Source organism: Giraffa tippelskirchi, chromosome 8 (assembly GCF_054371585.1).
Source record: "Giraffa tippelskirchi isolate mGirTip1 chromosome 8, T2T-mGirTip1v1.2.pri, whole genome shotgun sequence".
Taxonomy (NCBI): Eukaryota; Metazoa; Chordata; class Mammalia; order Artiodactyla; family Giraffidae; genus Giraffa; species Giraffa tippelskirchi.
In genome coordinates, this window is record NC_137282.1 from 50,710,365 (window position 1) to 50,722,999 (window position 12,635).

At 40.1% G+C, this 12,635-nt stretch overlaps 1 long non-coding RNA gene across 1 annotated transcript in view; it reads left to right on the forward strand.

The window, feature by feature from the left end:
• Window positions 1-9: 9 nt before the first annotated feature.
• LOC145517722 (uncharacterized) overlaps window positions 10-12,635 on the forward strand; it is a 29,955-nt gene continuing 17,329 nt past the window's right edge. The window contains exon 1 of the long non-coding RNA XR_014062288.1: window positions 10-229. This is a non-coding gene — a long non-coding RNA (uncharacterized LOC145517722). The remainder of the gene's footprint in view (window positions 230-12,635) is intronic.

Consider the following 12,635-nt stretch of genomic DNA (forward strand, 5'->3'; position numbering starts at 1 on the left):
GCGACTTTCACTTTTCACAGAATCTGCACCTTGCTGGCTCATCAAAGGAATGGTGGAGGAGCCTGCTCCTCTGCTGGTTTCCCTGGTAACCAATGAGCCAACCTGACATCAATTCCTCCATTCTTTGGTGACCTCCCCTCCCCCTGTAGTGAAGACTACTGTCATGTCCAGCCTGCAGGCTGCCGCACACACATGGCAGGGAGTCACTCCAGGACCTTGCTTCACACAGGTAAGGCCCTCCTTTCCCTTAACACAATTGATGTCTCTGTCGCTGACCCCCGGGGGCTTTCTTCAGTGTTTTAATGTTTTTGTTTTGGTTGCGCTAGGTCTTCTTTGCTGCACATGGGCTTATCTCTAGTTGCAGAGAACAGGGGCTACCCTTCGTTGTGGTGCGCAGGCATCTCATTGCAGCGCTTGTCACAGAGCACAGCCTCTAGGCACGTGGGCTTCGGTCGTTTCAGCACACAGGCTCAGGAGTTGCGGCGCATGGGCTTATGCTCCGGGGTACGTGGAATCTTCCCGGACCAGGGATCGAGCCGGTGTCCCCTGCATTGGTAGGAAGATTCTTATCCACTGCACCACCAGGGAAGTCCTCTTTCTTCAGTCTTTAAGCTGGCCAGTACTGGCCTTGCAGGCCTGTGGGATGCGACAGTCCCCTTTCAAGAGCCCAACACTCATCTAAGTGTGAAGCCACGAAACCTCGGTGGGTTGCTTAACCCCAACATCAGGGAGGTGGAAAAAGTCCACAGCATATTAATATACTTAGTCATTTAGTCCTCCAAACAATTCTACCATACCACTGTTGCCCACGGTAAAGCAACACCACACGACTATCATTGGCCCCATTTTACTGAATAGGAAAGTGACAGGATTTTAATTCAGGCCAGCTGGCTTCCAAGGCCGTGCTCTTCTTAACCATCACAGCACACAGCCTTTCAGTAAACATCAGCTCCCTACACTCACCCCACCCCATCTCTATTTCAGAAGTTGAATGAAACAACATGTTTCACGCTGTTGCTATCTATGGTCTACACTCAGCAGGATCTTCAGGTGTGCTCCTTCACCTGTTGTTTATTCTCGGTCAGCTCCCTTCCCCAAACCCTGGTGTGTACCTAAACCTTCATCATTCTCTGCCCCGTTCAACTTCATCAATTAACTTGCCTATGGTTCATGGAGAAAATCAGTGCCATCAAGGGTGGACCCTCCCAACTTCTCTCCTTCCCTCAACTAACTTATCTTCAAGGGCACCCTCTTCCCCTTGTCCACCAGTCTTCCAGGAAGATGTCTCTCCTTCCACCTCCTCCAGGATTCTCTCGTGTCTCTTTTTCCAACTTCTTCAACCTTCCCCCGCTCTGTTGGGTCCTTCCAGCATGTAAACCAAGGAAGGTCCTTCCTCTCCTTCACATTGTCTCCACCCGTAATTGTCCCAGACATCAGAAATTTCCAAGCACCAGTCCCTGAACTCTTCCTAAGTAGTGAAGAAATTTCACTAATTCATGAAGAAAAATTGAGAAAATTAAGACAATATAGGGAGTTTCTCATTAAGCTAAAGTAATTAAATGACTTTCTTTTGTTCTAATGTTATGACTTTTTTTTTTTTCCTGTTCTGATATTCTCTGTATAGGATGCCCTCTGTGGGTCCATATCCTCGGATGCAGAGAGTTGACTGTACTGTGCCATTTTATATAAGGGACTTGAGCACCTGTAGAGTTTGCTATCCTTTAATGAATATCCTGGAACGAATCCCCCAAGGGTCCCAGAGATGACAGTATACCATCTATCAGAAGTGGGAAGACTTGGCTTGAGCAATGAAGAAACCTTTTTCCTGTGTTAAGACACGGAGATTTGGGGCATCTTTGTTATTGTGCATAACCTAGCCCAGAAGTCCTCAAGCTTTTTGGATTCTGAACATCTGTACCCTCTTCACATGATGAAGGACCTGTTTTGACTATGTTTCCTTACTTTCTGTACTCTTCATGCTCTGGTGGGGCTTCCCCGGTAAAGAATCCCCCTGCCAATGCAGGAGACACAAGAGACACGAGTTCCTGGGTCTGGAAAATCCCTTGGAGGAGGAAATGGCTACCCACTCCAGTATTCTTGCCTGGAAAACTCCATGGACAGAGGAGCCTAATGGGCTACAGTCCACGGGGTCAGAAAGAGTCAGACATGACTCAGTGACCGAGCATGCACAGTGCTCTGGTACCTGGGAGCTTGCTGGCCCAGGAGAGACTGCGCCTTTGAGGACTAGCTGATTCCAGAGATAACAAACTCCCCCCTTGAGAATATGCCTTTCATGTGCAAACTAACCCATCCAAAGCCATATCCTGAGCCCACCACCCCCAACCATGCCCTTTATTCAGCTCATAGCACTCTCATACTTTGGGTCAGTACAGGGATACGCTGTTTTATTGCACTTCACAGATACTGCTTTTTTTTAAACAAATGGAAGGCTTGTGACAAACCTGCATTGAGAAAGTGTGTTGGTGCCATTTTCCCAGCAGTGTTACTTTTTAAAGAAAAGACTACATTTTTTTTTATAAACATAACACTATTGTACACTTTAATAGACTACACAGTCTACTCATACACAGTATAGTGTAAACATAACTTCTATATGCACTGGAAACCCAAAAATTCGTGTGACTCACTTTATGGCCACATTTGCTTTATTGTAGCAGTCTGGAACCAAACCTACAGTATGTCTGAGGTCTGCCTATATTCACCTTTCCTCACCCCAGGGCAAGATACAGGAAACCCTAGGACAGCGCCTACACCCTAGAACATGGAAATTACTCAGACTAGCCAACCCTAAACCTGCTTACCCTGCCTTGCTTGTTCCTTTCTACAAAAACCACCATGAGACTCAGCGATGATTTCCCCTCACTCCTTCGACCTTCTGACTGACTAGTTCTTCCCTGTGTGGCCCTGTATGACAGTGCAGGCCTCCTACTCTTAGGAACAGACTTCCCTTTCAATGACAATCATCTACTGAACTAACCATACCTGAGTAATAATAAAGCCTACATTTTGAAACAGGACCCAAATTGACCTTTGTTTATGTGGGTTCTATATGTTGATATTTACTGTTTTAGATATTAAAACTAAGAAAATGCAAAAATATGTAAGTTAATCCATTATACTTTAGCATAGTAACATCTTAATGAAAAATAACTATATTTTCCAAAACCAAAAAATAACTGTGAGAAGAGTAGCCCTATTTCAGTTTTTGCAATTCTCTTTAACGTCTAACTGAATATAATGCAGCTGGATTTGGGGGCCTGCTTCTGCATTCAAAGAGCAGCATTATCACATTCTGCAAAATTCCACCATATATTCATGAGAGATTGAGAATAAAAAGGCAAATAATATTTTAGCATTTAATCATCGATTTTGAAATTGACCCCATAAGACCCACTGAAAAGGTCCCCAGACCACACTTAGAGAATGCTAACCTAGACAATATTGACTAATACAAACAAGTTCTTTAGAATTCCTGATGTTGGCCACTGCTGGGCTGGGGAGCCTAATATGGGGCTCAGAACTCTCACTCCCACTGAAGAACCTCTGCAATATATTCTCCAGTTTGTCAGTTGCCCACCCAGAGCTGGGGGGTCAGTCTTCCCTGGTGGTCCAGTGGTAAAGAATTCCCCTACCAATGCAGGAGACCAGGGTTCCATCCCTGGGTCAGGAAGATCCCCTGGAGGAGGAAATGGCAACCCACTCCAGTATTCTCTCCTGGAAAATCCCAAGAACCAAGGAGCCTTGAGTGTCGGACATGACTGAGCAACTGAGCACACACGCACAGCCGGGGCGGCAGGGAGGCCGTGGGGTTTAATTACATCACTAGTCCATCCCTCCTACCTGTCTCACTGTGGTTCATCTTTGATTGTAGAAGATCTTTACTTGTAGGCCTTTCATCAATGGTTGTCCTCAGCGAGTTGTGATTGTCGTGTGCTTGTGAGAGGAGGTGAGCTCAAGGTCTTTCTGTTCTGCCATCTGGGCTGCTCTCCTCTTCCTCATCTTAAAAGGCCACCAATCCTACAGGATTAGGGACCCACACTTACAACCTCATTTAACCTTAATCACCTCCCTCAAGGCCCTATCTCTAAATATAGTCACATTTGTTATAGGACTTCAAACTATGAATTTTGGACTGGGATGGGGAACGCAATTCAGCCCATAACAGGAGGTGAAAATTGAAAACAAAGATCACGAGGGGAAAAATAACAAAGGCAAAGAAAGAGGTAAAGCCACATGCTATAATGCGTTACCAGGCTGGCTACTACTACTTCATATAAAACTTCAAAAAAACAAAAACAGGCTGGTCAATGCGTGGCACATTGGACTCTTTCAGAGGACTGCAAGAAATAATCCCATCTTGGACTATTCCATGTTAGGAAGATGCTACTTGCCTGAGTCCCTGCCCCAGCCGCCATCTCCTATTTCCTATTAGTCAAGGTTCACCCCCATGGAAAGCTAACTCACCATATTACTGGGGGATGTCATCAAGCCTTTCAGTCTATGCAGGAAGGCTAGATTCTATTCTGTGTGATGTAGCATTTCACCCAAGCCCAGAAGTTACGGAGGGACACAGCATGTGAGACACCAGGCCTGGGCCTTTTAGTCAAACCAGCCAGCCTGACAACTGCAGCAAAAGTGGTGGTGGAGGGGGTGCAGTCTAGGAGTTAGAAGCAAAGTGTCAGCTGAGACAGCCAGAGATGTCTGATGCAGTAATTGACATTTGTAGAAGATTCAGAACTACTACTATACTATTCTAAGTACAGAGGTGGCTATCCTAAACTCACAACGTTTCCTGAAGGAAACTCACAACGCTGAAGGTCATTGAGAAAGTGCATTTTGATAGTCATGGAAATAACTGTTGTTCTTCAGTCACTAAGTCATGTGACCCCATGAACTACAGCACACCAGGCTTCCCTGTCCTTCACTATCTCCCGGAGTTTGCTCAAACTCATGGCCATTGAGTCAGTGATGCATTGTAAATGAAGTGTAATAAAAATATTACACCAGAGCTTCCCTGGTAGCTCAGATGGTAAAGAATCTGCCCACAATGTGGGAGACCTGGGTTCGATCCCTGGGTTGGGAAGATCCGCTAGAGGAGAGCTTGACAATCCACTCCAGTATTCTTGCCTGGAGAATCCCCATGGACAGAGCAGACTAGCGGGCTACATCCATGGGGTCGCAAAGAGTCAGACACTACTGAGTGACTAAGCACAATGAAAATATTTAATAACCAAATAGTATAATTCATCCAATTTGAACAGAGGAGTCTTAGCATTTAACAAATGTTAGTTTGATATCCTCCATATCCAACTGTTAATAATGGTTACTACATTGTATCCTTCAGATTTGTTTAAAAACCAATGGAGTAAATTCTACTATAGTTTATTTTTCTCATGAAATGTGAGATTTATCAGATGGCTGTGAAAAAAGTGTGAGAACTCAAGATATATTCAGAATGGCAGTCAAATTGAGAGCTGTCTTATCTTGTCCAGGTAATTTTTAATTAGAGTGACATTGCAAAGTGCCTTGGGAGATGACATGGCTTATTCTTATTACAAGGCCACTATGCTCTTGCTATTTTAAAGAACAAAAATATATGAGCTCTACTACTTGATGCTCAATAATAAGAAGTGTCATGACTGCCTACCAAAGTCTTAAATACTGAACTGTGGAACATCTTCATTGCTATTGAATCTTTTATGAGTTTTCAAATTTACTTATTGCTGTTGTATTCATTGTTAGATTCAAGGTTTATCACATGACTTGTCATGCACATGTGTGTGTTTGTGTGTGTTTTGTATCTAGGGAGTAGAGTGGTTATTTCAAGTGGCTTATGGAAGAGCAGGCATGCTCAGCCGACAATATTAAAACTTTCAAAGGATTGAAAAACAGATATATAAGTTGTCACTTCCAAAACAAACTGGAGTCATTGACAGAATAAACAGGATAGCCAGGATGGTGTGGCCTTGGCAGCAGCATTCCCAGAGGCATCAGCAGCTACAAAGCATTACCTGCAAATTCCGTGAACCAGAGGCAGAAAATTAAGATGATGATTCTGATGGCCAGAAGTCACACAGAACTCTGAGATCCACACAAAGTATATCACGTCTCCTCAATTAGAAATTTGTTCTTTTACTGATACCCAAGCACCCATACGAAGAGCCAGCTCATTGGAGAAGAGCCTGATGCTGGGAAAGATTGACGGCAAAAGAAGGGGGTGGCAGAGGAGGAGGTGGTTAGATAGCATCACCAACTCAGTGGACATGATCTGAGCAAACTGCAGGAGATGGTGAAGGACAGGGGAGCCTGGCGTGCTGCAGTCCATGGGGTCACAAAGAGTTGGACATGACTTAGCGACTGAACAACAACACCAAGCACCCATGATCTCCAAATGTCAGTCTACAGCCCCATCTTCCCTACCAAGTTCCAGACCATATATTCCACCTCAAAATTCTACCTCAAAATCAAAATGTATCAAACCGTATCTCACCATTACTTCATATTTCCTATCTTTGTTGGTGATATTGCAATCCATTTGTTCTCTTTAAGTTAGCCATTTAATTCATCCTTTCAAATGTGCTTTTTGGTGATATGCACTGGGGACATGACAGTAAACACAGCAAAGTCCCTTCCCTTATGAATCTTGTTTGTGTTGGTGAAATGGACTATAGCTAAAATACGCAGGTGTGTATGTATGTATGTGTGTGTGTGAAAGAGAGAGAGAGAGACAGAAGCAGAGAGTGTGAGTAGCAAGCTCTCTGGGAAACAAACAAAGCAGAGTAAAGAGATAGTGATTGACAAAATATGCTATTTTATATAAGTTATCAGAGAAGCCCCAGTATTATTAAATTCCTGTCTCCTCTTTGTCTCCTATATCCAACTGGTCATTAAGCCCAGACATTGATCTCCCTGCCTCTGCTGTCTCTCCTCCATCTCATTCCGTTTTCCACGCTTCCATCCGAGTCACTCTTTTAAAATTCAGATGACTGTTTGCATTCACTATTATTGATGTGACAGTCACAATTTCATCCATCCTACTTTCCAAACTATAACTTCTATCACTCTTCAGTTACCAGTGGGAAATAATTTCTCCATCTATATGTTTCCAAATGTCAATAGATATAAAACAGCTTTATCAATATTTGTTTTCCACTAGTCTCTTCATTATAATGTGATCTCCTTCTGGTAAAGACTGTACCATAATTCTTTGTGTGCCCACACCTGCCCTGGTTCCTAGCCCAGAGTTAGTAACAAGCATATATTTGTTTGGTCCATTTGAAGTACAAAAAATATTAAAATTAAATTTTCTTCTTCTTTCAATAGAAGCTAGCTCTGGCAGAATTTCAGAGTGTCTAGTTGTTACCTGACTGTCCAAGGCTTTATAACTATGGCCCTTGCTGACATCCCAACAGAATGATACTATCTGCTCCACCACATGATAGGAAATTTTGTTCTCCAGGTGTCATAATAATTCCTAGTGAATCCTTCCCAGAATTTAGCTCTGTGAATTTCAGGTGAGCTTTTGTTCACCTGCTCTGAAATGTCTGTCAAATGAGTGGAGGTTGACAGAGCCCATGTTTTCATAAGGCTCTCATCTTTCTGACATTATGTAGGGCAGGTTAATGACTGAAGTGGTAACTTGACTGAGAAGACTTCTATATGAAGATTTTTGTTGTAGACTGTGACTTGTCCATAATCCAGTAATGAACAATGTTTAAAGAAATAAACCCAAACCAAAAAACCCAAAGCAAAATAAGACAAAAACTCTTGCTTCACTGTAATTCTGGTGAAATTGGCAGAGAAAAGTTCAAAGTCAATTCTAATCATTCAGATAGCATCCTCAAAAGATGGAAAATTAATTAAAGTTGCAGTTTACTCTCTTCTAGAGATCATAATGACATCAAAAATAGAACTCAGGTCTTCTGACTCCCTCTAAATATTTATTTTTAATATAAATCTACATAGGAATTATTTGGATAGCATATAAAAAGTACTTCACATGACCCAGTTATGACTTTAAGATACTAGGGAGAAACATATCGAAAGCTACATAAATTAAGGGTGAATTTCAGATGTTTGTAAATTAAACTATTATATCTCACTTCTGTTCAATAAAATAAGCATTGAAACATAAGTATTAATAAATATCACTTACCCTTGTGAACAAATTAAATTTTGAATGCTTGAATGATTCTTCAATTATACTGATAAGAATTATTGATTTTCAGCAAAAGGAAGAACATTTTGTTAACTGAAGCATATAATGGTAAGCTGCCAATGTAGGGAAGATATATTTTTAGCTCAGAGTTATAAAGAAAGGTATTTTTTCAACTTGGGGTAGGTATTGGATAAATGCTGTATTTGAAACTTTTTAAAATTAAATTTTATTTTTTTGATGTATAGTTGATTTATAACATTTTTAAAAATTTCTGCTATGTAGCAAATGATTCAGATATTATATAATTGCTTTATATATATTATTTTTCATTATAGGTTATTAAAAGACATAGAATATAGTATATTTATATACCATATATTGTACATTTATATGTGTTATATATATATACACATAATGAAAAAGAATATGCTTGTCTATGCTGTAAATACTTATTGTTTATCTATTTTATATATGATAGTTTGTATCTGCTAAACCCACACTCTTAATTTATCCCTCTCCCATCCCCTTTCCACTTTGGTAACCATAGGTTTGTTTACTATGTTGGTAAATCCATTTCTGTTTTGTAAATATGTTCATTTGTATCATATTTTAGATTCCACATATAAGTGACATAATATATTTGCCTAAAGAGCCTCTTGATGAAAGTGAAAGAGGAGAGTGAAAAAGTTGGCTTAAAACTCAACATTCAGAAAACTAAGATCATGGCAACCGGTCCCATCACTTCATGGCAAATAGATGGGAAAACAGTGGAAACAGTGGCTGACTTTATTTTGGGGGGCTCCAAAATCACTGCAGATGGTGACTGCAGGCATGAAATTAAAAGACTCTTACCCCTTGGAAGAAAAGTTATGACCAGCCTAGACAGCATATTAAAAAGCAGAGACATTACTTTGCCAACAAAGGTCCATCTAATCAAGGCTATGGTTTTTCCAGTAGTCATGTATGGATACGAGAGCTGGGCCATAAAGAAAGTTGAGCACCCAAGAATTGATGCTTTTGAACTATGATGTTGGAGAAGACTCTTGAGAGTCCCTTGGACGGCAAGGAGATCCAACCAGTCCATCCTAAAGGAAATCAGTCCTGAATATTCATTGGAAGGACTGATGTTGAAGCTGAAACTCCAATACTTTGGCCACCTGACACGAAGAACTGACTCATTTGAAAAGATGCTGATTCTGGGAAAGATTGAAGGCAGGAGGAGAAGAGGATGACAGAGGATGAGATGGTTAGATGGCATCACCGACTCAATGGACATGAGTTTGAATAAACTCTGGGAGTTGGTGATGGACAAGGAGATCTGGCGTGCTGCAATCCACGGGGTCGCAAAGAGTCAGACATGACTGAGCAACTGAACTGAACTGATTGATATTTGTCTTTCTCTGTTGGGCTTACTCACTTAATACAATAATCCCTAGGTCCATCAATATTGCTACAAATGGCATTATTTTCTTTTTTATGGCTGAGTAATATTCCATTGAATTTTCTTTATCCATTCATCTTTATCTGTTCTTCTGTTGGTGGACACTTAGATTGCTTCCATGTCTTGGTTATTGTAAATAGTGCTGCTGTGAACATTAGGGTACATTTATCTTTTCAAATGAGAGTTTTCATTCTTTTCCAGATATATGCCCAGGAATGGGATTGCTGGATCATATGGTAATTATATTTTTAGCTTTTAAAGGAAACTCCATACTGATTTCCATAGTGTCTGTACCAATTTACATTCCCACCAACAGTGTAGAAGGGTTCCCTTTTCTCCATAACCTCTCCAGCAATTATTATTTGTAGACGTCTAAAATGATGGTTAGTTCTGACTGGTGTGAGGTGATATCTCATTGTAGTTTTGATTTCCACTTATCTAATAATTAGTGATGTTAAATATCTTTTCATGTGCCTGCTGGCCATCTGTGTCTTCTTTGGAGAATTGTCTGTTTAGGTTTTCTGCCAGTTTTTTGATTGGGTTGTTTTTGTTGCTGTTGTTGTTATTGAGTTGTATAGCTGCTTCTATATTTTAGAAATTAATTGCTTGTTGGTTACATAGTTTGCAAATATTTTCTCCCAGTCTGTGGGTTATCTTTTTGTTTAAGTTTCCTTTGCTGTGTAAAAGCTTATAAATTTGATTAGGTCCCATTTGTTTAATTTTACTTTTATTTCTATTGGCTTGGGAGACTGATCTAAACATTTCTACAATTTATGTCAGAAAATGTTTGCCTACATTCTCTTCTAGGAGTGTTAAGGTGTCATGTCTTAAGTCTTGGAATTTTATTACATTCTATTAACAAACCCTTGAGAATTGCTGAGGGAAAGATTGGGGAGAATCAGAAAGATCACTGTGTTGAAAATAGTCATTTACACGATCAAGAAAGTGAAAAGGCAACCCACAGTGTGAGAAGAACTATTTCCAAATGATGTATTTGACCAGGTACTTGTATCCAGGATATATTTAAAACAACTTTTTCATCTCAACATAAAAAGAAAAACCACCCAACTTTAAAAAAAAATATTCAAAAGATTGAAATGGCCATTTCTCCAAAGAAGATGACAAATGTCCAATAAGTACATGAAAAGATGTTCAGTTTCATCAATCTTTACAGAAAAGCAAGTCAACCACAATGAGATACAATTTCACATCCATTAGGTGACTAAAATTAAAAACAGACAATAACAATTGTTGATAAGGATGTGGAAAATCTGGAATACTCATACACTGCTGAGTGGGAATGTAAAATAGAGCAACTACTTTGAAAAAGCACTTGACAAAATATTAAAAAGATCATATAACCCAGCAAGTCCATTCCTAGGTATATTTGCAAGAGAACTGAAAACGTATATCCACACAAAAAACTTGTGCATAGATGTTCACAGCAGCATAGCTAAAGAGGACAAATAAATTAAATGTTCATTAACTGATGAATAGAATGTGGTATATTCATAACAATAGATTATTGTTTGTCAATAAAAGTAATGAATTATTGATGCATATGCAACATGGAGAGTCCTCAAAAACAGTATGCCATTTGAAAAGTCAATTACAAATGGCCACATGTTGTATAATTCCATTTTTCAAAAATTCCAGAATATGCAAATCTATAGAGACAAGAAGTAAATTCCTGTTTTCCAGAGGCTTAAGAGAGGGGTTTTGTGGGGGTTATTTGGCAGTAATAAAAGTATTATAAAAGTAGATAGTGGTGATAATTCCACAACTTTGTGACTATACTAAAAATCTACTGAATTAAACACTTTATGTATTAAATTTGCCTTAAATAACAACAAAGCTATAATTTAAAAAATACTCCTTACAATGTTTAAAAAGGGGGAAAATATAAATAAAATTATTGATAGTATTGTAATTGGTAATAGAATTCCAGAAGAAAATATATATCAAAATTGGTGAAGACCATCCTATGACCTAGCTTGCCTGGTGGCTCAGCGGTAAAGAATCCGCCTGCCAATGTAGGAGATGAGGGTTCAGTCCCTGGCTCAGGAAGATCCCCCAGAGAAGGAAATGGCAACCCACTCCAGGATTCTTGCCTGGAGAATCCCATGGACAGAGGAGTCTGGCGGGCTACAGTCCATGGGATCACAAAGAGTCGGACACAACTTAGTGACTAAAACATAACAGAAAATTCTCTGACCTATTCGCCTCATGATGAATAGGTTCAGCACCGGGGACAGCTCCCTATACGTGCCATCTTTTCAAAGGTAGCTTACAAAAGGCTACCAAAATCCTGTAAAAGTTTCCTAAAAGTGACATTTCTCCTCCCCTTTTATTCTTTTCAACAGTGCCATATATTATGGCAGTTTTGCTTGCCTTTATTTTTACATTTTTTTTTTATAAATTTATTTATTTTAGTTGGGGGCTAATTACTTTACAATATTGTAATAGTTTTTGCCATACATTGACATGAATCAGCCATGGGTTTACATGTGTTCCCCTTCCTGGACCCCCCACCCACCTCCCTCCCCATCCCATCCCTCTGGGTCATCCCATTGCCCCGGCCTGAGCCCTTGTCTCATGCATCGAACATGGAGTGGTGTTCTGTTTCACATATGATAATATACATGTTTCAATGCTATTCTCCCAGAATGTCCCACCCTCACCTTCTCCCTCAGAGTCCATAAAATTGTTCTATGCATCTGTGTCTCTTATTCTGTCTCACATATAGGGTTATCGTTACCATCTTTCAAATTCCATATATATGCATTAGTATACTGTATTGTTGTTTTTCTTTCTGGCTTACTTCACTCTGTATAATGGGCTCCAGTTTCATCCATCTCAGTAGAACCGATTCAAATGTTTTTTTTAATGGCTGAGTAATATTCCATTGTGTATATGTACCACAGCTTCCTTATCCATTCGTCTGCTGATGGACATCTAGGTTGCTTCCATGTCCTGGCTATTGTAAACAGTGCTGCGATGAACATTGGGGTACAC